The sequence below is a fragment of the Arachis ipaensis genome, chromosome B6 (genome assembly GCF_059453495.1).
Source record: "Arachis ipaensis isolate K30076 ecotype BB chromosome B6, ASM5945349v1, whole genome shotgun sequence".
Classification (NCBI taxonomy): Eukaryota; Viridiplantae; Streptophyta; class Magnoliopsida; order Fabales; family Fabaceae; genus Arachis; species Arachis ipaensis.
The window spans coordinates 60,248,089-60,271,058 of NC_142441.1; the positions used below are offsets into that span (position 1 = coordinate 60,248,089).

The window sequence follows — 22,970 nt, forward strand, 5'->3', positions numbered from 1 at the left end:
AAACCTCAATTAGTTTCTCTAATGCAGCAGAATTGCAAGTTTCATGGACTTCCATCTGATGATCCTTTTCAGTTCTTAACTGAATTCTTGCAGATATGTGATACTGTTAAGACTAATGGAGTAGATCCTGAAGTCTACAGGCTCATGCTTTTCCCTTTTGCTGTGAGAGACAGAGCTAGATTATGGTTGGATTCTCAACCCAAAGATAGCCTGAACTCTTGGGATAAGCTGGTCACGGCTTTTTTAGCCAAGTACTTTCCTCCTCAAAAGCTGAGCAAGCTTAGAGCTGATGTTCAAACCTTCAAGCAGAAAGAAGGTGAATCCCTCTATGAAGCTTGGGAAAGATACAAACAGTTGACCAAAAAGTGTCCTTCTGACATGCTTTCAGAATGGACCATCCTGGATATATTCTATGATGGTCTGTCTGAGCTATCAAAGATGTCACTGGACACTTCTGCAGGTGGATCCATTCACCTAAAGAAAACGCCTACAGAAGCTCAAGAACTCATTGACATGGTTGCTAATAACCAGTTCATGTACACTTCTGAAAGGAATCCTGTGAGTAATGGGACGCCTATGAAGAAGGGAGTTCTTGAGGTTGATACTCTGAATGCCATATTGGCTCAGAATAAAATATTGACTCAGCAAGTCAATATGATCTCTCAGAGTCTGCATGGAATGCAAGCTGCATCCAACAGTACTCAAGAGGCATCTTCTGAAGAAAAAGCTTATGATCCTGAGAACCCTGCAATAGCAGAGGTAAATTACTTAGGTGAACCTTATGGAAACACCTATAACTCAACATGGAGAAATCATCCAAATTTCTCATGGAAGGATCAAAAGCCCCAACAAGGCTTTAATAATGGTGGAAGAAACAGGTTTAGCAATAGCAAGCCTTTTCCATCATCAACTCAGCAACAGACAGAGAACTCTGAACAAAATGCTTCTAATTTAGCAAATCTAGTCTCTGATCTATCTAAGGCCACTGTAAGTTTCATGAATGAAACAAGGTCTTCCATTAGAAATCTGGAAGCACAAGTGGGCCAGCTGAGTAAAAGGATCACTGAAATCCCTCCTAGTATTCTCCCAAGCAATACAGAAGAGAACCCAAAAGGAGAGTGCAAGGCCATTGACATAAGCGCCATGGCCGAACCTGTGAGGAGAGGAGAGGATGCGAATCCCAAGGAGGAAGACCTCCTGGGACGTCCAGTGATCAATAAGGAGCTTCCCTCTGAGGAACCAAAGGACTCTGAGGCTCATCTAGAGACCATAGAGATTCCATTGAACCTCCTTATGCCCTTCATGAGCTCTGATGAATATTCCTCTTCTGAAGAGAACGAGGATGTTACTGAAGAGCAAACTGCCAAGTTTCTTGGTGCAATCATGAAGCTGAATGCCAAATTATTTGGCATTGATACTTGGGAAGTTGAACCTCCCTTGTTCATCAATGAACTAAGTGATCTGGATCAACTGACATTGCCTCAGAAGAGACAGGTTCCTGGAAAGTTCATAATACCCTGTACCATAGGCACCATGATCTTTAAGGCTCTATGTGACCTTGGTTCAGGAATAAACCTCATGCCCCTCTCTGTAATAGAGAAACTGGGAATCTATGGGGTGCAAGCTGCTAAAATCTCATTAGAGATGGCAGACAGCTCAAGAAAACAGGCATATGGACAAGTAGAGGACGTGTTAGTAAAGGTTGAAGGCCTTTACATCCCTGCTGATTTCATAGTCCTGGATACTGGAAAGGAAGAGGATGAATCCATCATCCTAGGAAGACCTTTCTTGGCCACAGCAAGAGCTGTGATTGATGTTGATAGAGGTGAAATAGTCCATCAATGGAATGAGGACTCCCTTGTGTTTAAAACTCAAGGATCTCCCTCTGCAACCATGGAGAGGAAGCATGAAAAGCTTCTCTCAAAGCCGAGTCAACCCAAGCCCCCACAGTCAAACTCTAAGTTTGGTGTTGTGAGGCCACAACCAAACTCTAAGTTTGGTGTTGAACACCCATATCCAAACTCTAAGTTTGGTGTTGGAGAGTCTCAACAGAGCTCTGCACATCTGTGAGGCTCCATGAGAGCCCACTGTCAAGCTATTGACACTAAAGAAGCGCTCGTTGGGACGCAACCCAATTTTTATTTATCTAACTATATTTTCCTTAGTTATATGTCTTTGTAGGTTCATGATCATGTGGAGTCACAAAATAAATATAAAAATTGAAAACGGAATCAAAAACAGCAGAAGAAAAATCACACCCTGGAGGAGCAGCTGTCTGGCGTTCAGCGCCAGAACAGAGCATAGTGCTGTCGCTGAACGCCCAAAATGGGCAGCTTCTGGGCGCTGAACGCCAGAACAGGCATGGTTCTGGTGTTCAACGCCAGAAATGGCACACAAATGGGCGTTGAACGCCCAAAATGGCCACCAACCTGGCACTGAACGCCCAGAGTTTGGTACAAAGGCATTTTTACATGCCTAATGGGTGCAGGGATGTAATTCCTTGAACACCTCAGGATCTGTGGACCCCACAGGATCCACTCAGGATCTGTGGACCCCACAGGATCCCCACCTACCCCCACTCACTTCTTCTCACCACTCTCTTTCACACAACCCCATAAACACTCTTCCCTAAAAACCCTTCACCAATCACCTCAAACTCTCTTCCCCATCACCTCTTCACCACTCACATCCATCCACTCTTCCCCATAAACCTACCTCATAAACTCCACCTACCTTCAAAATTCAAAACCAATTTCCCACCCAAACCCACCCATATTGCCGAACCTTAACCCCCCCTCCTTTCCCTATATAAAGACCTCCATTCTTCATCAAATTCACACAACACACCCCTCTACACTCCTCTTGGCCGAAACCACATCTCCCTCTCCCTCTCCTCCATTTCTTCTTCTTCTTCATCTATTCTTTTGTTTATTGCTCGAGGGCGAGCAATATTCTAAGTTTGGTGTGGTAAAAGCATAGCTTTTTTGTTTTTCCATTACCATTGATGGCACCCAAGACCGGAGAATCCTCTAGAAGAGGGAAAGGGAAGACAAAAGCTTCCACATCCGAGTCATGGGAGATGGAAAGATTCATCTCCAAAGCCCATCAAGACCACTTCTATGATGTTGTGGCCAAGAAGAAGGTGATCCCTGAGGTCCCTTTTAAACTCAAAAGAAATGAGTATCCGGAGATCCGACATGAAATTCAAAGAAGAGGTTGGGAAGTTCTAACAAACCCCATCCAACAAGTCGGCATCCTAATGGTTCAAGAGTTCTATGCCAATGCATGGATCACCAAGAACCATGATCAAAGTAAGAACCTGGATCCAAAGAACTATGTTACAATGGTTCGGGAGAAATACTTAGATTTTAGTCCGGAAAATGTGAGGTTGGCGTTCAACTTGCCATACATGGAAGAGAACGCACGCCCCTACACAAGGAGAGTCAACTTTGATCAAAGGTTGGACCAAGTCCTTATGGACATATGTGTAGAAGGAGCTCAATGGAAGATTGACTCCAAAGGCAAGCCGGTTCAACTAAGAAGATTGGACCTCAAGCCTGTAGCTAGAGGATGGTTGGAGTTTATTCAATGCTCAATCATTCCCACTAGCAACCGGTCTGAAGTTACCATAGACCGGGCCATCATGATCCATAGTATCATGATTGGAGAAGAGGTAGAAGTTCATGAGATTATACCTCAAGAACTCTACAAGGTGGCCGACAAGTCCTCCACCATGGCAAGGTTAGCCTTTCCTCACCTCATTTGGCACCTATGCAATTCGGCTGGGATTGACATAGAGGGAGATATCCTCATCAAAGAGGACAAGTCCATCACTAAGAAAAAGATGGAGCAAGCAAGAGAGCCCAGTCATGGAGCTCAAGAGGCGCAAGAAGCTCATTTCCATGAGATCCCGGAGATGCCTCAAATGCACTTTCCTCCACAAAATTATTGAGGTATAATCTCATATGAGGTGAGGAAAGGCTAACCTTGCCATGGTGGAGGACTTGTCGGCCACCTTGTAGAGTTCTTGAGGTATAATCTCATGAACTTCCACCTCTTCTCCAATCATGATACTATGGATCATGATGGCCCGGTCTATGGTAACTTCAGACCGGTTGCTAGTGGGAATGATTGAGCATTGAATAAACTCCAACCATCCTCTAGCTACATGCTTGAGGTCTAATCTTCTTAGTTGAACCGGCTTGCCTTTGGAGTCAATCTTCCATTGAGCTCCTTCTACACATATGTCCATAAGGACTTGGTCCAACTTTTGATCAAAGTTGACTCTCCTTGTGTAGGGGCGTGCGTTCTCTTCCATGTATGGCAAGTTGAACGCCAACCTCACATTTTCTGGACTAAAATCTAAGTATTTTCCCCGAACCATTGTAACATAGTTCTTTGGATCCGGGTTCTTACTTTGATCATGGTTCTTGGTGATCCATGCATTGGCATAGAACTCTTGAACCATTAGGATGCCGACTTGTTGGATGGGGTTTGTTAGAACTTCCCAACCTCTTCTTTGAATTTCATGTCGGATCTCCGGATACTCATTTCTTTTGAGTTTAAAAGGGACCTCAAGGATCACCTTCTTCTTGGCCACAACATCATAGAAGTGGTCTTCATGGGCTTTGGAGATGAATCTTTCCATCTCCCATGACTCGGATGTGGAAGCTTTTGTCTTCCCTTTCCCTCTTCTAGAGGATTCTCCGGTCTTGGGTGCCATCAATGGTAATGGAAAAACAAAAAAGCTATGCTTTTACCACACCAAACTTAGAATATTGCTCGCCCTCGAGCAATAAACAAAAGAATAGATGAAGAAGAAGAAGAAATGGAGGAGAGGGAGAGGGAGATGTGGTTTCGGCCAAGAGGAGTGTAGAGGGGTGTGTTGTGTGAATTTGATGAAGAATGGAGGTCTTTATATAGGGAAGGGAGGGGGGTTAAGGTTCGGCAATATGGGTGGGTTTGGGTGGGAAATTGGTTTTGAATTTTGAAGGTAGGTGGAGTTTATGAGGTAGGTTTATGGGGAAGAGTGGATGGATGTGAGTGGTGAAGAGGTGATGGGGAAGAGAGTTTGAGGTGATTGGTGAAGGGTTTTTAGGGAAGAGTGTTTATGGGGTTGTGTGAAAGAGAGTGGTGAGAAGAAGTGAGTGGGGGTAGGTGGGGATCCTGTGGGGTCCACAGATCATGAGGTGTTCAAGGAATTACATCCTTGCACCCATTAGGCATGTAAAAATGCCTTTGTACCCAACTCTGGGCGTTCAGCGCCAGGTTGGTGGCCATTTTGGGCGTTCAACGCCCATTTGTGTGCCATTTCTGGCGTTGAACGCCAGAACCATGCCTGTTCTGGCGTTCAGCGCCCAGAAGCTGCCCATTTTGGGCGTTCAACGCCAGCACTATGCTCTGTTCTGGCGCTGAACGCCAGACAGATGCTCCTCCAGGGTGTGATTTTTCTTCTGCTGTTTTTGATTCCGTTTTCAATTTTTATATTTATTTTGTGACTCCACATGATCATGAACCTACAAAGACATATAACTAAGGAAAATATAGTTAGATAAATAAAAATTGGGTTGCCTCCCAACAAGCGCTTCCTTAGAGTGGGCTCTCATGGAGCCTCACAGATGTGCAGAGCTCTGTTGAGACTCTCCAACACCAAACTTAGAGTTTGGATATGGGAGTTCAACACCAAACTTAGAGTTTGGTTGTGGCCTCACAACACCAAACTTAGAGTTTGACTGTGGGGGCTTGGGTTGACTCTGCTTTGAGAGAAGCTTTTCATGCTTCCTCTCCATGGTTGCAGAGGGAGATCCTTGAGTTTTAAACACAAGGGAGTCCTCATTCCATTGAAGGACTATTTCACCTCTGTCAACATCAATCACAGCTCTTGCTGTGGCCAGGAAAGGTCTTCCTAGGATGATGGATTCATCTTCTTCCTTTCCAGTATCCAGCACTATGAAATCAGCAGGGATGTAAAGGCCTTCAACCTTTACTAACACGTCCTCTTCTTGTCCATAAGCCTGTTTTCTTGAATTATCTGCCATCTCTAATGAGATTCTAGCAGCTTGCACCCCATAGATTCCCAGTTTCTCTATTACAGAGAGGGGCATGAGGTTTATTCCTGAACCAAGGTCACATAGAGCCTTAAAGATCATGGTGCCTATGGTACAGGGTATTATGAACTTTCCAGGATCCTGTCTCTTCTGAGGCAATGTCAGTTGATCCAGATCACTTAGTTCATTGATGAACAAGGGAGGTTCAACTTCCCAAGTATCAATGCTAAATAATTTGGCATTCAGCTTCATGATTGCACCAAGAAACTTGGCAGTTTGCTCTTCAGTAACATCCTCGTTCTCTTCAGAAGAGGAATATTCATCAGAGCCCATGAAGGGCATAAGGAGGTTCAATGGAATCTCTATGGTCTCTAGATGAGCCTCAGAGTCCTTTGGTTCCTCAGAGGGAAGCTCCTTATTGATCACTGGACGTCCCAGGAGGTCTTCCTCCTTGGGATTCGTGTCCTCTCCTCTCCTCACAGGTTCGGCCATGGCGCTTATGTCAATGGCCTTGCACTCTCCTTTTGGGTTCTCTTCTGTATTGCTTGGGAGAATACTAGGAGGGATTTCAGTGATCCTTTTACTCAGCTGGCCCACTTGTGCTTCCAGATTTCTAATGGAAGACTTTGTTTCATTCATGAAACTTACAGTGGCCTTAGATAGATCAGAGACTAGATTTGCTAAATTAGAAGCATTTTGTTCAGAGTTCTCTGTCTGTTGCTGAGTTGATGATGGAAAAGGCTTGCTATTGCTAAACCTGTTTCTTCCACCATTATTAAAGCCTTGTTGGGGCTTTTGATCCTTCCATGAGAAATTTGGATGATTTCTCCATGTTGAGTTGTAGGTGTTTCCATAAGGTTCACCTAAGTAATTTACCTCTGCTATTGCAGGGTTCTCAGGATCATAAGCTTCTTCTTCAGAAGATGCCTCTTGAGTACTGTTGGATGCAGCTTGCATTCCATGTAGACTCTGAGAGATCATATTGACTTGCTGAGTCAATATTTTATTCTGAGCCAATATGGCATTCAGAGTATCAACCTCAAGAACTCCCTTCTTCATAGGCGTCCCATTACTCACAGGATTCCTTTCAGAAGTGTACATGAACTGGTTATTAGCAACCATGTCAATGAGTTCTTGAGCTTCTGCAGGCGTTTTCTTTAGGTGAATGGATCCACCTGCAGAAGTGTCCAGTGACATCTTTGATAGCTCAGACAGACCATCATAGAATATATCCAGGATGGTCCATTCTGAAAGCATGTCAGAAGGACACTTTTTGGTCAACTGTTTGTATCTTTCCCAAGCTTCATAGAGGGATTCACCTTCTTTCTGTCTGAAGGTTTGAACATCAGCTCTATGCTTGCTCAGCTTTTGAGGAGGAAAGTACTTGGCTAAGAAAGCCGTGACCAGCTTATCCCAAGAGTTCAGGCTGTCTTTGGGTTGAGAATCCAACCATAATCTAGCTCTGTCTCTTACAGCAAAAGGGAAAAGCATGAGCCTGTAGATTTTAGGATCTACTCCATTAGTCTTAACAGTATCACATATCTGCAAGAATTCAGCTAAGAACTGAAAAGGATCTTCAGATGGAAGTCCATGAAACTTGTAGTTCTGCTGCATCAGAGAAACTAATTGAGGTTTTAGCTCAAAGTTGTTTGCTCCAATGGCAGGAATGGAGATGCTTCTTCTATGTAAATTGGAATTAGGTGCAGTAAAGTCACCAAGCATCTTCCTTACATTATTATTATTTTCGGCTGGCATCTCCTTTTCCTGTTCGAAAATTTCTGAAAGGTTATCTCTGGATTGTTGTATTTTAGCTTCTCTTAATTTTTTTTTCAGAGTCCTTTCAGGTTCCGGATCTGCTTCAACAAGAATATTCTTGTCCTTGCTCCTGCTCATATGACAAAGAAGAGGGCACAGGAAAAAAAAATAATAATAATAATATGGATCCTTTATACCATAGTATTGGGATCCTTTTGTGAGTGGAAGAAAGGAAGGGAAGAAAATCTGAACTCAGAGAGAGAGGGGGTTCGGATTTTTGGAGAGTTGAAGGAAAGATGTTAGTATATCAATAAACAAATAGAAGAAGATGAGAGGGGGAAGTGAATTTTCGAAAACAATTTTTGAAAAAGAGTTAGTGATTTTTGAAAATGGTTTTTGAAAAATGTTAGTAATTTTCGAAATTTTTTAAAATCACAAATAAAAAATAAAAATAATTAGTTAATTAAAAAGGAATTTTTGAAAAAGAGAGAGATATTTTCGAAAATTAGAAAGGGAGAATTAGTTAGGTGGTTTTGAAAAAGTTAAGAAACAAACAAAAAGTTAGTTAGTTAGTTGAAACAAATTTTGAAAACCAATTTTGAAAAGGTAGTTAGGAGGTTAGGAAAGATATTTTGAAAAGATATATTTTTGAAAAAGATAAGATGAGAAGATATTTTTGAAAAGATATGATAGAAATTAGTTTTGAAAAAAGATTTGATCTTAAAAATCTCAATTAATGACTTGATTCACAAGAAATCACAAGATATGATTCTCAAAGTTTGAATCTTTCTTAACAAGCAAGTATCAAACTTCAAATTTTTGAATCAAAACATTAATTGATTATGTTATTTTCGAAAATTTGGTATAAAAAAATAAGAAAAAGATTTTTGAAAAATATTTTTGGAATTTTCGAAAATAACTAAGAATTTTGAAAAAGATTTGATTTTTGAAAAAGATTTTGAAAAAGATAAGATTTTCAAATTGAAAATTTGATTTGACTCATAAGAAACAACTTGATTTTTAAAAATTTTTGAAAAAGTCAACTCACATTTTCGAATTTGATGAGAGAAAAAGGGAAAGATATTTTTTTGATTTTTGAAATTTTTATGAAAAACATGAAAATTATGCAATGCATGAAATTTTTAGATCAAAACAATGAATGCATGCAAGAATGCTATGAATGTCAAGATGAACACCAAGAACACTATGAATGTCAAGATGAACATCATAGACACAATTTTGAAAAATTTTTAATGCAAAGAAAACATGCAGGACACCAAACTTAGAATTCTTTAATGCTTACGCACTAAGAATTCAAGAATGCATATGATAAACATGAAAAGACACAAAACAAAAAATCATCAAGATCAAACAAGAAGACTTACCAAGAACAACTTGAAGATCATGAAGAACACTATGAATGCATGATATTTTCGAAAAAATGCAAGATGCATATGCAAGTGACACCAAACTTATGATATGACTCAAGACTCAAACAAGAAACAGAAAAATATTTTTAATTTTTATGATTTTCTAATTTTTTTGGATTTTTTTTTTGAAAATTATATGAAAAAGAAAAAATAAGGATTCCAAAATTTTTAATATGAATTCCAGGAATCTTGCCATGTTAGTCTAAAGCTTCAGTCCAGGAATTAGACATGGCTCACTAGCCAGCCAAGCTTTCAATGAAAGCTCCGGTCCAAAACACTAGACATGGCCAATGGCCAGCCAAGCTTCAGCAGATATGGATACTTTTCATGTATAGAGCAACTAAGTGTGTGAAAATCTCTTCATTTGTGATGGTAAGTTGAAACCCCAGTCCAAAAGATTAGACATGGCTTACAGCCAGCCAGGATTCAACAAATCATCCTGAAACACAAGAATTCATTCTTAAAAATTTTGAATCAAATTTTTGAAAACATTTTCATATTTTTCGAAAACAGATGAAAAATTTTTGAAAGAATTTTGAAAAATTTTTGAAAATAAAATAAAAAGAAAATTACCTAATCTGAGCAACAAGATGAACCGTCGGTTGCCCAAACTCGAACAATCCCCGGCAACGGCGCCAAAAACTTGGTGCACGAAATTGTGACGTCCAAGCGCAAACTATTCCTGGCACATGAGCAACTTGGTACGCGTAATCGTGATTACACATTCATAATTTGTCACAACTTCGATACAACTAACCAGCAAGTGCACTGGGTCGTCCAAGTAATACCTTACGTGAGTAAGGGTCGAATCCCACGGAGATTGTTGGTATGAAGCAAGCTATGGTCACCTTGCAAATCTCAGTCAGGCGGATATAAAATAATCATGGAGTTTCCGAATAATAAATAAGAGAATAGGGATAGAGATACTTATGTAAATCATTGGTAGGAATTTCAGATAAGCGAATGGAGATGCTTTTCGTTCCTCTGAACCTCTGCTTTCCTGCTATCTTCATCCAATCAGTCTCATTCCTTTCCATGGCTGGCTTTATGTGATACATCACCACTGTCAATGGCTACTTTCGGTCATCTCATGGGAAAATGATCCAATGCCCTGTCACGGCATGGCTAATCGTCTGGAGGCATCACCCTTGTCAATGGCTTCATCTTATCCTCTCAGTGAATAATATGCTCAAGCACCCTGTCACGGCACGGCTATTCATCTGTCGGTTCTCAATCATGCTGGAATAGGATTTACTATCCTTTTGCGTCTGTCACTAACGCCCTGCAATCGCGAGTTCGGAGCTCGTCACAGTCATTCAATCATTGAATCCTACTCGGAATACCACAGACAAGGTTTAGACCTTCCGGATTCTCTTGAATGCCGCCATCATTATAGCTTACGCCACGAAGATTCTGGTTAAGAGATCTAAGAGATACTCATTCTAGCTTATTTCATGTAGAACAGAAGTGTTTGTCAGACACGCGTTCATAAGGGAGAAGGATGATGAGCGTCACACATAATCATCACCTTCATCACGTTCTTGGGTGCGAATGGATATCTTAGAAGTGAAATAACATGAATTGAATAGAAAACAGTAGTACTTTGCATTAATCTTTGAGGAACAGCAGAGCTCCACACCTTAATCTTTGGAGTGTAGAAACTCTACCGTATGAAAATACATAAGTGAAGGTTCAGGCATGGCCGAGATGGCCAGCCCCCTAAAACGTGATCAATAGTCTCCTAAGATGAACAATGGATTAAAACTGAGACCAAAGATGCCTAATACAATAGTAAAAGGTCCTATTTATAATAAACTAGTCACTAGGGTTTACATGAGTAAGTAATTGATGCATAAATCCACTTCCCGGGCCCACTTGGTGTGTGTTTGGGCTGAGCTTAAGTGTAGCACGTGCAGAGGCCATTTGTGGAGTTGAACGCCAGTTTCTGTGCCAGTTTGGGCGTTCAACTCTGGTTTTGGATCCTTTTCTGGCGCTGGACGCCAGATTTGGGCAGAAGGCTGGCGTTGAACGCCAGTTTACGTCGTCTATTCTTGGCCAAAGTATGGACTATTATATATTTCTGGAAAGCCCTGGATGTCTACTTTCCAACGCAATTGGAAGCGCGCTATTTCGAGTTCTGTAGCTCCAGAAAATTCATTTTGAGTGCAGGGAGGTCAGAATCCAACAGCATCAGCAGTCCTTCTTCAACCTCTGAATCTGATTTCTGCTCAAGTCCCTCAATTTCAGCCAGAAAATACCTGAAATCACAGAAAAATACACAAACTCATAGTAAAGTCCAGAAATGTGAATTTAACATAAAAACTAATGAAAACATCCCTAAAAGTAACTAGATCCTACTAAAAATACACTAAAAACAATGCCAAAAAGCGTATAAATTATCCGCTCATCAAGCATCTAGCTGGCGTCCAACGCCAGAACAGAGCATGGATCTGGCGTTGAACGCCAGAAACAAGGAGCATTCTGGTGTTCAGACGCCAGAAATGCACACTGAGGAAAGCTGGCACTGAACGCCAGAAACAAGCATAGAACTGGCGTTCAACGCCAGAAACATGCTGCATCTGGGCGCTGAACGCCCAGAACAAGCACCAATTCGGCATTTAAACGCCAGAATTGCATGCAAAGGCATTTTACATGCCTAATTGGTGCGGGGATGCAAATTCTTGACACCTCAAGATCTGTGGACCCCACAGGATCATCTCAGCATCTGTGGACCCCACAGGATCCCCACCTACCTCTACTCATATTCTTCCCTCTTCTCAATGTTCATCCTCTCTTCCCAATAAACACCCTTCCCCAAAACCCTTCACCAATCACCTCAAAGCTCTCTTCCCTATTACCCATTCACCACTTAGGTCCATCCACTCTTCCCCATAAACCTACCTCATAAACCCCACTACCTTCAAAATTCAAAATCACTTTCCCACCCAAACCCACCCCATATGGCCGAACATTAACCCCTCTCCCTCCACTATATAAACCTCTCCATTCTTCTTTATTTTCACACAACACATCCCTCTCTTCCCCTTCTTGGCCGAAACACAACTTTCTCTCCCTCTCCTCCATATCTTCTTCTTCTTCTACTATTCTTTCTTCTCTTGCACGAGGGCGAGCAAAAATTCTATGTTTGGTGTGGTAAAAGCATAAAGCTTTTTGTTTTTCCATTACCATTGATGGCACCTAAGACCGGAGAATCCTCTAGAAAAGGGAAAGGGAAGACAAAAGCTTCCACCTCCGAGTCATGGGAGATGGAAAGATTCATCTCCAAAGCCCATCAAGACCACTTCTATGATGTTGTGGCCAAGAAGAAGGTGATCCCCAAGGTCCCTTTCAAACTCAAGAAAAATGAGTATCCGGAGATCCGACATGAGATCCAAAGAAGAGGTTGGGATGTTCTAACAAACCCCATCCAACAAGTCGGAATTCTAATGGTTCAAGAGTTCTATGCTAATGCATGGATCACTAGGAACCATGATCAAAGTAAGAACCCGAACCCAAAGAATTATCTCACCATGGTTCGGGGGAATTACTTAGATTTTAGTCCGGAAAATGTGAGGTTGGCGTTCAACTTGCCAATGATGGAAGAGAAAGCACGCCCCTACACAAGGAGAGTTAACTTTGATCAAAGGTTGGACCAAGTCCTCATGGACATATGTGTGGAAGGAGATCAATGGAAGATTGACTTAAAGGGCAAACCGGTTCAACTGAGAAGACTGGACCTTAAGCCTATAGCTAGAGGATGGTTGGAGTTCATTCAACGCTCAATCATTCCCACTAGCAACCGGTTTGAAGTTACTATAGACCGGGCCATCATGATCCATAGCATCATGATTGGAGAAGAGGTGGAGGTTCATGAGATTATACCTCAAGAACTCTACAAGGTGGCTGACAAGACCTCCACTGTGACAAGGTTAGCCTTTCCTCACCTCATTTGCAATCTATGCAATTTGGCTGGGATTGACATAGAGGGAGATATCCTCATTGATGAGGACAAGCCCATCACTAAGAAAAGGATGGAGCAAACAAGAGACGCATGAACAAGCTCATCACCAAGAAATCCCTGAGACGCCTCAAGGGATGCACTTTCCTCCACAGAACTTTTGGGAGCAAATCAATACCTCCCTAGGAGAACTAAGTTCCAACATGGGACAACTAAGGGTGGAACATCAAGAGCACTCAATCATTGGTGCGCAGAAATTGTGATTACACTTTGATTATGTAAAATTCATCGCTCTTTCTTTCCCTGGTAATGGCGCCAAAAACATGATGCCAATACCATGGTTCACAACTTCGCACAACTAACCAGCAAGTGCACTGGGTCGTCCAAGTAATACCTTACGTGAGTAAGGGTCGAATCCCACAGAAATTGTTGGTATGAAGCAAGCTATGGTCACCTTGTAAATCTCAGTCAGGCGGATATAAAATAGTAGTGGGGTTTTCAAAAATAATTAATAAAATAGGGATAGAAATACTTATGTAAATCATTGGTGAGAATTTCAGATAAGCGAATAGAGATGCTTTCGTTCCTCTGAACCTTTGCTTTCCTGCTATCTTCATCTAATCAGTCTTACTCCTTTCCATGGCTGGCTTTATGCAAGGGAATCACCGTTGTCAGTGGCTACATCCCCTCCTCTCAGTGAAAATGGTCAACGCACCCTGTCACGGCACGGCTATTCATCTGTCGGTTCTCGATCATGCTGGAATAGGATTCACCCTCCTTTTGCGTCTGTCACTAACGCCCAGGACTCGCGAGTTTGAAGCTCGTCACAGTCATTCAATCATTGAATTCTACTCAGAAAACCACAGACAAGGTTTAGACTTTCCGGATTCTCTTGAATGCCGCCATCATTCTAGCTTACACCACGAAGATTCCGATTAAGAGATCTAAGAGATACTCATTCAATCGAAAGTAGAACGGAAGTGGTTGTCAGGCACGCGTTCATGGGGAATGATGATGATTGTCACATTCATCACATTCAGGTTGAAGTGCGAATGAATATCTTAGAAGCAGAATAAGTTGAATTGAATAGAAAACAGTAGTACTTTGCATTAATCTTTGAGGAACAGCAGAGCTCCACACCTTAATCTATGGAGTGCAGAAACTCTACCATTAAAATTACATAAGTGAATAGAGTTCATTGATCTCAGCCCCAGAGGGGAACCGGAGTAACCAAGACTGTGAATACAATGATAAAAAGTTCTATTTATAATAAACTAGCTACTAGGGTTTACAGAAGTAAGTAATTGATGCATAAATCCACTTCCGGGGCCCACGTGGTGTGTGCTTGGGCTGAGCTTGAGTGTTGCACATGTAGAGATCATTCTTGGAGTTGAACGCCAGCTTTTGTGCCAGTTTGGGCGTTGAACTCCACTTTGCAGCTTGTTTCTGGCGCTGGACGCCAGAATTGGGCAGAGAACTGGCGTTGAACGCCAGTTTGCGTCATCTAAACTCTGGCAAAGTATGGACTATTATACATTGCTGGAAAGCCCTGGATGTCTACTTTCCAATGCGATTGGAAGCACGCCATTTAGAGTTCTGTAGCTCCAAAAAATCCATTTTGAGTGCAGGGAGGTCAGAATCCAACAGCATCAGCAGTCCTTCTTCAACCTCTGAATCTGATTTCTGCTCAAGTCCCTCAATTTCAGCCAGAAAATACCTGAAATCACAGAAAAACACACAAACTCATAGTAAAGTCCAGAAATGTGAATTTAACATAAAAAATAATGAAAACATCCCTAAAAGTAACTAGATTCTACTAAAAACATACTAAAAACAATGTCAAAAAGCGTATAAATTATCCGCTCATCACAACACCAAACTTAAATTGTTGCTTGTCCCCAAGCAACTGAAAATCAAATAGGATAAAACGAAGAGAGTATACTATAAATTCCAAACTATCAATGAAACATAGCTCCAATCAAATGAGCGGGACTTATAGCTTTTTGCCTCTTGAATAGTTTTGGCATCTCACTTTATCCATTGAGGTTCAGAATGATTGGCATCTATAGGAACTCAGAGTTCAGATAGTGTTATTGATTCTCCTAGTTCAGTATGATGATTCTTGAACACGGCTATTTTATGAGTCTTGGCCGTGGCCCTAAGCACTTTGTTTTCCAGTATTACCACCGGATACATAAATGCCACAGACACATAATTGGGTGAACCTTTTCAGATTGTGACTCAGCTTTGCTAAAGTCCCCAATTAGAGGTGTCCAGGGTTCTTAAGCACACTCTTTTTTTTGCTTTGGACCTTGACTTTAACCGCTCAGTCTCAATTTTTCACTTGACACCTACACGCCACAAGCACATGGTTAGGGACAGCTTGGTTTAGCCGCTTAGACCAGGATTTTATTCCTTTAGGCCCTCCTATCCACTGATGCTCAAAGCCTTGGGATCCTTTTTATTTGCCCTTGCCTTTTGGTTTTAAGGGTTATTGGCTTTTTGCTCTTGCCTCTTGGTTTTAAGAGCTTTTGGCTTTTTCTGCTTGCTTTTTCTTTTTCTTTCTATTTTTTTTCGCCTATTTTATTTTATTTTATTTTTTTTCTGCAAGCTTTGTTCTTTGCTGCTTTTTCTTGCTTCAAGAATCATTTTTATGATTTTTCAGATTATCAAATAACATGTCTCCTAGTCATCATTCTTTCAAGAGCCAACATATTTAACATTCTTAAATAACAACTTCAAAAGACATATGCATTGTTCAAGCATACATTCAGAAAACAAGAAGCATTGTCACCACATCAATATAATTAAACTAAGTTCAAGGATAAATTCAAAACTCATGTACTTCTTGTTCTTTTGAATTAAAACATTTTTCATTTAAGAGAGGTGATGGATTCATAGGACATTCATAACTTTTAAGACATAGTTACTAACTACTAATGACCATGTAATGAAAACACAAACCTAGATAAGCACATAACATAGAAAACGAAAAATAGAAGAAATAAGCACAAGGAATGAATCCACCTTAGTGATGGTGGCGTTTCCTTCTTGAGGAACCAATGATGTCCTTGAGCTCTTCTATGTCTCTTCCTTGTTTTTGTTGCTCCTCCCTCATTGCTTTTTGATCTTCTCTTATTTCATGAAGGATGATGGAGTGCTCTTGATGTTCCACCCTTAGTTGTCCCATATTGGAACTCAGTTCTCCTAGGGAGGTGTTGATTTGCTCCCAATAGTTTTGTGGAGGAAAATGCATTTGAGGCATCTCCGGGATCTCATTTCTTTTGAGTTTGAAAGGGACCTCGGGGATCACCTTCTTCTTGGCCACAACATCATAGAAGTGGTCTTGATGGGCTTTGGAGATGAACCTTTCCATCTCCCATGACTCGGAGGTGGAAGCTTTTGTCTTCCTTTTTTCTTTTCTAGAGGATTTTCCGGTCTTAGGTGCCATCAATGGTAATGGAAAAACAAAAAGTGTATGCTTTTACCACACCAAACTTAGAATGTTGCTCGCCCTCGAGTAAAAGAAGAAAGAATAGAAGAAGAAGAAGAAGATATGGAGGAGATGGAGGGATGTGTGTATGGATGTGAGTGGTGAATAGAAAACAGAAGGGATGGTCATGAATGGAGAAAGAGAGGGTGAGGTGGGTAGGGATCCTGTGAGGTCCACAGATCCTGAGATGATCCTGTGGGGTCCATAGATCCTGAGGTGTTCAAGGATTTATACCCTTGCACCAAATTAGGCATGCAAAATGCCCTTGCACGCAACTCTGGGCGTTTAGCGCCAGGTTGGTGCCCATTTTGGGCGTTCAACGCCCATTTGTTGGCCATTTCTGGCGTTGAACGCCAGAACCATACTTGTTCTGGGCGTTCAGCGCCAGCTCTTCTCCAGGGTGCCATTCTGGCGTTCAGCACCCAGATGATGCCCATTTTGGGCGTTCAGTGCCCAGACACTGCCCATTTTAGGCGTTCAGCGCCAGAACCATGCTCTGTTCTGGCGTTGAACGCCAGACAGGTGCTTCCTCCAGGGTGTGATTTTTCTTCTGCTGTTTTTGATTCCGTTTCTAAATTTTTCGTTTATTTTGTGACTCCACATGATCATGAACCTAAGAAAACTTGAAAAACAAAAACAAAATTAGATAAATAAACATTGGGTTGCCTCCCAACAAGCGCTTCTTTAATGTCAATAGCTTGACAGTGGGCTCTCATGGAGCCTCACAAATGTGCAGAGCTTTGTTGAGACCTCCCAACACCAAACTTAGAGTTTGGATATGGGGGTTTGACACCAAACTTAGAGTTTGGTTGTGGCCTCCCAACACCAAACTTAGAGTTTGACTGTGGGGGCTTTCTTTGACTCTGCTTTGAGAGAAGCTTTTTATGCTTCCTCTCCATGGATGTAGAGAGAGATCCTTGAGTTGTAAACACAAGGTTGTCCTCATTTAATTAAAGGATCAATTCTCCTCTGTCCACATCAATCACAGCTCTTGCTATGGCTAGGAAAGGTCTTCCTAGGATGATGGATTCATCCTCTTCCTTTCCAGTATCCAGGACTATGAAATCAGCAGGGATGTAAAGGCCTTCAACCTTTACTAACACGTCCTCTACTTGTCCATAAGCCTGTTTTCTAGAATTGTCTGCCATCTCTAATGAGATTTTAGCAGCTTGCACCCCATAGATTCCCAGTTTCTCTATTACAGAGAGGGGCATGAGGTTTATCCCTGAACCAAGGTCACCCAGAGACTTAAAGATCATGGTGCCTATAGTACAAGGTATTATGAACTTTCCAGGATCCTGTCTCTTCTGAGGCAATGTCAGTTGATCCAGATCACTTAGTTCATTGATGAACAAGAGAGGTTCATCTTCCCAAGTATCAATGCCAAATAATTTGGCATTTAGCTTCATGATTGCACCAAGGAACTTGGCAGCTTGCTCTTCAGTAACATCCTCATTCTCTTCAGAAGAGGAATACTCATCAGAGCTCATGAATGGCATAAGGAGGTTCAATGGAATCTCTATGGTCTCTAGATGAGTCTCAGATTCCTTAGGTTCCTCTGAGGGAAGCTCCTTATTGATCACTGGACGTCCCAGGAGGTCTTCCTCCTTGGGATTCACGTCCTTCTCCTCTCTTGTGGGTTCGGCCATGGTAATTAATTCAATGGCCTTGCACTCTCCTTTTGGATTCTTTTCTGTATTGCTTGGGAGAGTACTAGGAGGGATTTCAGTGATCCTTTTACTCAGCTGGCCTACTTGTGCTTCCAAATTTCTAATGGAAGACTTTGTTTTATTCATGAAACTCACAGTGGCCTTAGATAGATCAGAGACTAAGTTTGCTAAATTAGAAGTATTTTGTTGAGTTCTCTGTCTGTTGCTGAGTGGATGATGGAAAAGGCTTGCTATTGCTAAACCTGTTTCTTCCACCATTATTAAAGCCTTGTTGAGGCCTTTGATCCTTCCATGAGAGATTTGGATGATTTCTCCATGATGGATTATAGGTGTTTCCATAAGGTTCACCTACGTAATTTACCTCTGCTATTGCAGGGTTCTCAGGATCATAAGCTTCTTCTTCAGAAGATGCCTCTTGAGTACTGTTGGATGCAGCTTGCATTCCATTCAGACTCTGCGAAATTATATTGACTTGCTGAGTCAATATTTTGTTCTGAGCCAATATGGCATTCAGAGTATCAATTTCAAGAACTCCCTTCTTCATAGGCATCCCATTACTCACAGGATTCCTCTCAGAAGTGTACATGAACTGGTTATTAGCAACCATGTCAATGAGTTCTTGAGCTTCTGCAAGCATTTTCTTTAGGTGAATGGATCCACCTGCAGAAGTATCCAATGACATCTTTGATAACTCAGATAAACCATCATAGAATATATCCAGGATGGTCCATTTTGAAAGCATGTCAGAAGGACACTTTTTGGTCAGCTGCTTTTATCTTTCCCAAGCTTCATAGAGGGATTCACCTTCTTTCTGTCTGAAGGTTTGAACATCCACTCTAAGCTTGCTCAGCTTTTGAGGAGGAAAGAACTTGGCTAAGAAAGTCGTGACCAGCTTATCCCAAGAGTTCAGGCTGTCTCTGGGTTGAAAGTCCAATCAGATTCTAGCTCTGTCTCTTACAGCAAATGGGAAAAGCATGAGCCTGTAGACTTCAGGATCTACTCCATTAGTCTTAACAGTATCACAGATCTACAAGAATTCAGTTAAGAACTGAAAAGGATCTTCAGATGGAAGTCCATGAAACTTGCAGTTTTGCTGCATCAGAGAAACTAGCTGAGGTTTCAGCTCGAAGTTGTTTGCTCCAATGGCAGGAATGGAGATGCTTCTTCCATGTAAATTGGAATTAGGTGCAGTAAAGTCACCAAGCATTCTCCTTGCATTATTATTATTTTCGGCTGCCATCTCATCTTCTTGTTCGAAAATTTCTGAAAGGTTATCTCTGGATTGTTGTATTTTAGCTTCTCTTAGTTTCCTTTTCAGAGTCCTTTCAGGTTCTGGATCTGCATCAACAAGAATATTCTTGTCTTTGCTCTTGCTCATATAAAAAAGAGTGAACAGAAAAATAATAATAATAGGGGTCCTTTTTACCATAGTATAGAGGTCCCAGTGTGAGTAGAAGAAAAGAATAAGAAGAAATTCGAACACAGATGGAAGAGAGGGTTCGAATTTGGGTGAGATGAAGTTTTAGTAGATGAATAAATAAATAAAGGGAGATGAGAGAGAAGGGGAATTTTCGAAAATAATTTTTGAAAAAGAGTTAGTGATTTTTGAAAATAGTTTTGATAAGGGTTAATAGTTTTTCGAAAATTCAAATAAAAATAAAATAATTAGTTTAATTAAAAAGAAATTTTGAAAAAGAGAGAGATATTTTCGAAAATTAGAGAGAGAGAAAGTTAGTTAGGTAGTTTTGAAAAAGATAAGAAACAAACAAAAAGTTAGTTCGTTAGTTGAAACAAATTTTGAAAAGATAAGAAGTTAGGAAGTTAGAAAAGATATTTTGAAATCAAATTTTTTTTTGAAAAAAAGACGAGATAAGAAGATATTTTTGAAAAGATATGATTGGAATTAGTTTTTGAAAAAGATTTGAATTTCTAAAATCACAATTAATGACATGATTCACAAGAAATCACAAGATATGGTTCTAAAACTTAAAGTTTGAATCTTTCTTAACAAGTAAGTAACAAACTTGAAATTTTTGAATCAAAACATTAATTATTATTGTTATTTTCGAAAATTTGATATAAAAATTAAGAAAAAGATTTTTGAAAAATATTTTTGGAATTTTCAAAAATAACTAAGAAATTTGAAAAAGATTTGATTTTTGAAATTGATTTTGAAAAAGATGAGATTTTTAAATTGAAAATTTGATTTGACTCATGAGAAACAACTTGATTTTAAAAATTTTTGAAAAAGTCAAATCTAATTTTCGAATTTATGAGAGAGAAAAAGGGAAAGATATTTTTTTGATTTTTTTGACTTTTTATGATGAGAGAGAAAAACAAGAAAAATGATGCAATGCATGAAAGTTATGGATCAAAACAATGAATGCATGCAAGAATGCTATGAATGTCAAGATGAACACCAAGAACACTATGAAGATCATGATGAACATCAAGAACACAATTTTGAAAAATTTTTAATACAAAGAAAACATGCAAGACACCAAACTTAGAATTCTTTAATGCTTAGACACTAAGAATTCAAGAATGCACATGAAAAACAAGAAAAGACACAAAACATGCAAATGCAAAGATCAAACAAGAAGACTTACCAAGAACAACTTGAAGATCATGAAGAACACTATGAATGCATGAAAATTTTCGAAAAATGCAAGATGAGTATGCAATTGACACCAAACTTATAACATGACTCAAGACTCAAACAAGAAACACAAAAAATATTTTTGATTTTTATGATTTTCTAATTTTTTTGTATATTTTTTATTCAAAAATTATTGGGAAAAATAAAAATAAGGATTCCAAAATTTTTAATATGAATTCCAGGAATCTTATGCTTTTTAGTCTAAAGCTCCAATCAAAGGGTCAGGCATGGCTTAATAGCCAGCCAAGCTTTAGTATGTAACTCAGACATGACACACCTAACATGCCCTACAGTCGTGGCTTTACAGCCAGCCAGGCTTCAACATGCTTTATGAAACACTAGAATTCATTCTTAAAAATTCTGAAGAAAAATATATTTTTGAAAACATTTTTTTTTATTTTTTTCGAAAACAAGTGAGAAATTTTTTTGAAAGATTTTTGAAAAATTTTGAAATTTTTTTTTTGAAAAGAAAACGAAAAGAAAGTTACCCAATCTGAGCAACAAGATGAACCGTCAGTTGTCCAAACTCGAACAATCCCCGGAAACGGCGCCAAAAACTTGGTAAGCAGAAATTGTGATTACACTTTGATTATGTAAAATTCATCGCTCTTTCTTTCCCTGGTAATGGCGCCAAAGACATGATGCCAATACCATGGTTCACAACTTCGCACAACTAACCAGCAAGTGCACTGGGTCATCCAAGTAATACCTTACGTGAGTAAGGGTCAAATCCCACAGAGATTGTTGGTATGAAGCAAGCTATGGTCACCTTGTAAATCTCAGTCAGGCGGATATAAAATAGTAGTGGGGTTTTCGAAAATAATTAATAAAATAGGGATAGAAACACTTATGTAAATCATTGGTGAGAATTTCAGATAAGCGAATAGAGATGCTTTCGTTCCTCTGAACCTTTGCTTTCCTGCTATCTTCATCCAATCAGTCTTACTCCTTTCCATGGCTGGCTTTATGCAAGGGCATCACCATTGTCAGTGGCTACATCCCCTCCTCTCAGTGAAAATGGTCAACGCACCCTGTCACGGCACGGCTATTCATCTGTCGGTTCTCGATCATGCTGGAATAAGATTCACCCTCCTTTTGCGTCTGTCACTAATGCCCAGCACTCGCTAGTTTGAAGCTTATCACAGTCATTCAATCATTGAATCCTACTCGGAATACCACAGACAAGGTTTAGACTTTCTGGATTCTCTTGAATGTCGCCATCATTCTAGCTTACACCACGAAGATTCCGATTAAGAGATCTAAGAGATACTCATTCAATCGAAAGTAGAACGGAAGTGGTTGTCAGGCACGCGTTAATGGGGATTGATGATGATTGTCACGTTCATCACATTCAGGTTGAAGTGCGAATGAATATCTTAGAAGCAGAATAAGTTGAATTGAATGAAAAACAGTAGTACTTTGCATTAATCTTTAAGGAACAGCAGAGCTCCACACCTTAATCTATGGAGTGCAGAAACTCTACCGTTAAAATTGCATAAGTGAATAGAGTTCATTGATCTCGGCCCCAGAGGGGAATCGGAGTAACCAAGACTGTGAATACAATGATAAAAAGTTCTATTTATAATAAACTAGCTACTAGGGTTTACAGAAGTAAGTAATTGATGCATAAATCCACTTCTGGGGCCCACTTGGTGTGTGCTTGGGCTGAGCTTGAGTGTTGCACGTGTAGAGGTCATTCTTGGAGTTGAACGCCAGCTTTTGTGCCAGTTTGGGCGTTGAACTCCACTTTGCAGCTTGTTTCTGGCGCTGGATGCCAGAATTGGGCAGAAAACTGGCGTTGAACGCCAGTTTGTGTCGTCTAAACTCGGGCAAAGTATGGACTATTATACATTGCTGGAAAGCCCTGGATGTCTACTTTCCAATTCAATTGGAAGCACGCCATTTTGAGTCTGTAGCTCCAGAAAATCCATTTTGAGTGTAAGGAGTTCAGAATCCAA

General features: G+C 40.4%; 2 non-coding genes across 2 annotated transcripts; one reads left to right on the forward strand and one right to left on the reverse strand.

Annotated features, from left to right (window-relative positions):
* Positions 1-276: 276 nt before the first annotated feature.
* Positions 277-384, reverse strand: LOC148555762 (small nucleolar RNA R71). The gene has a single exon (XR_015887565.1). It is a non-coding gene; the product is annotated as a small nucleolar RNA R71 (small nucleolar RNA).
* A 6,914-nt stretch (positions 385-7,298) lies between these two features.
* LOC148555763 (small nucleolar RNA R71) lies at positions 7,299-7,406 on the forward strand. Its single transcript, XR_015888165.1, has one exon. It is a non-coding gene; the product is annotated as a small nucleolar RNA R71 (small nucleolar RNA).
* The last annotated feature ends 15,564 nt before the right edge of the window (positions 7,407-22,970 follow it).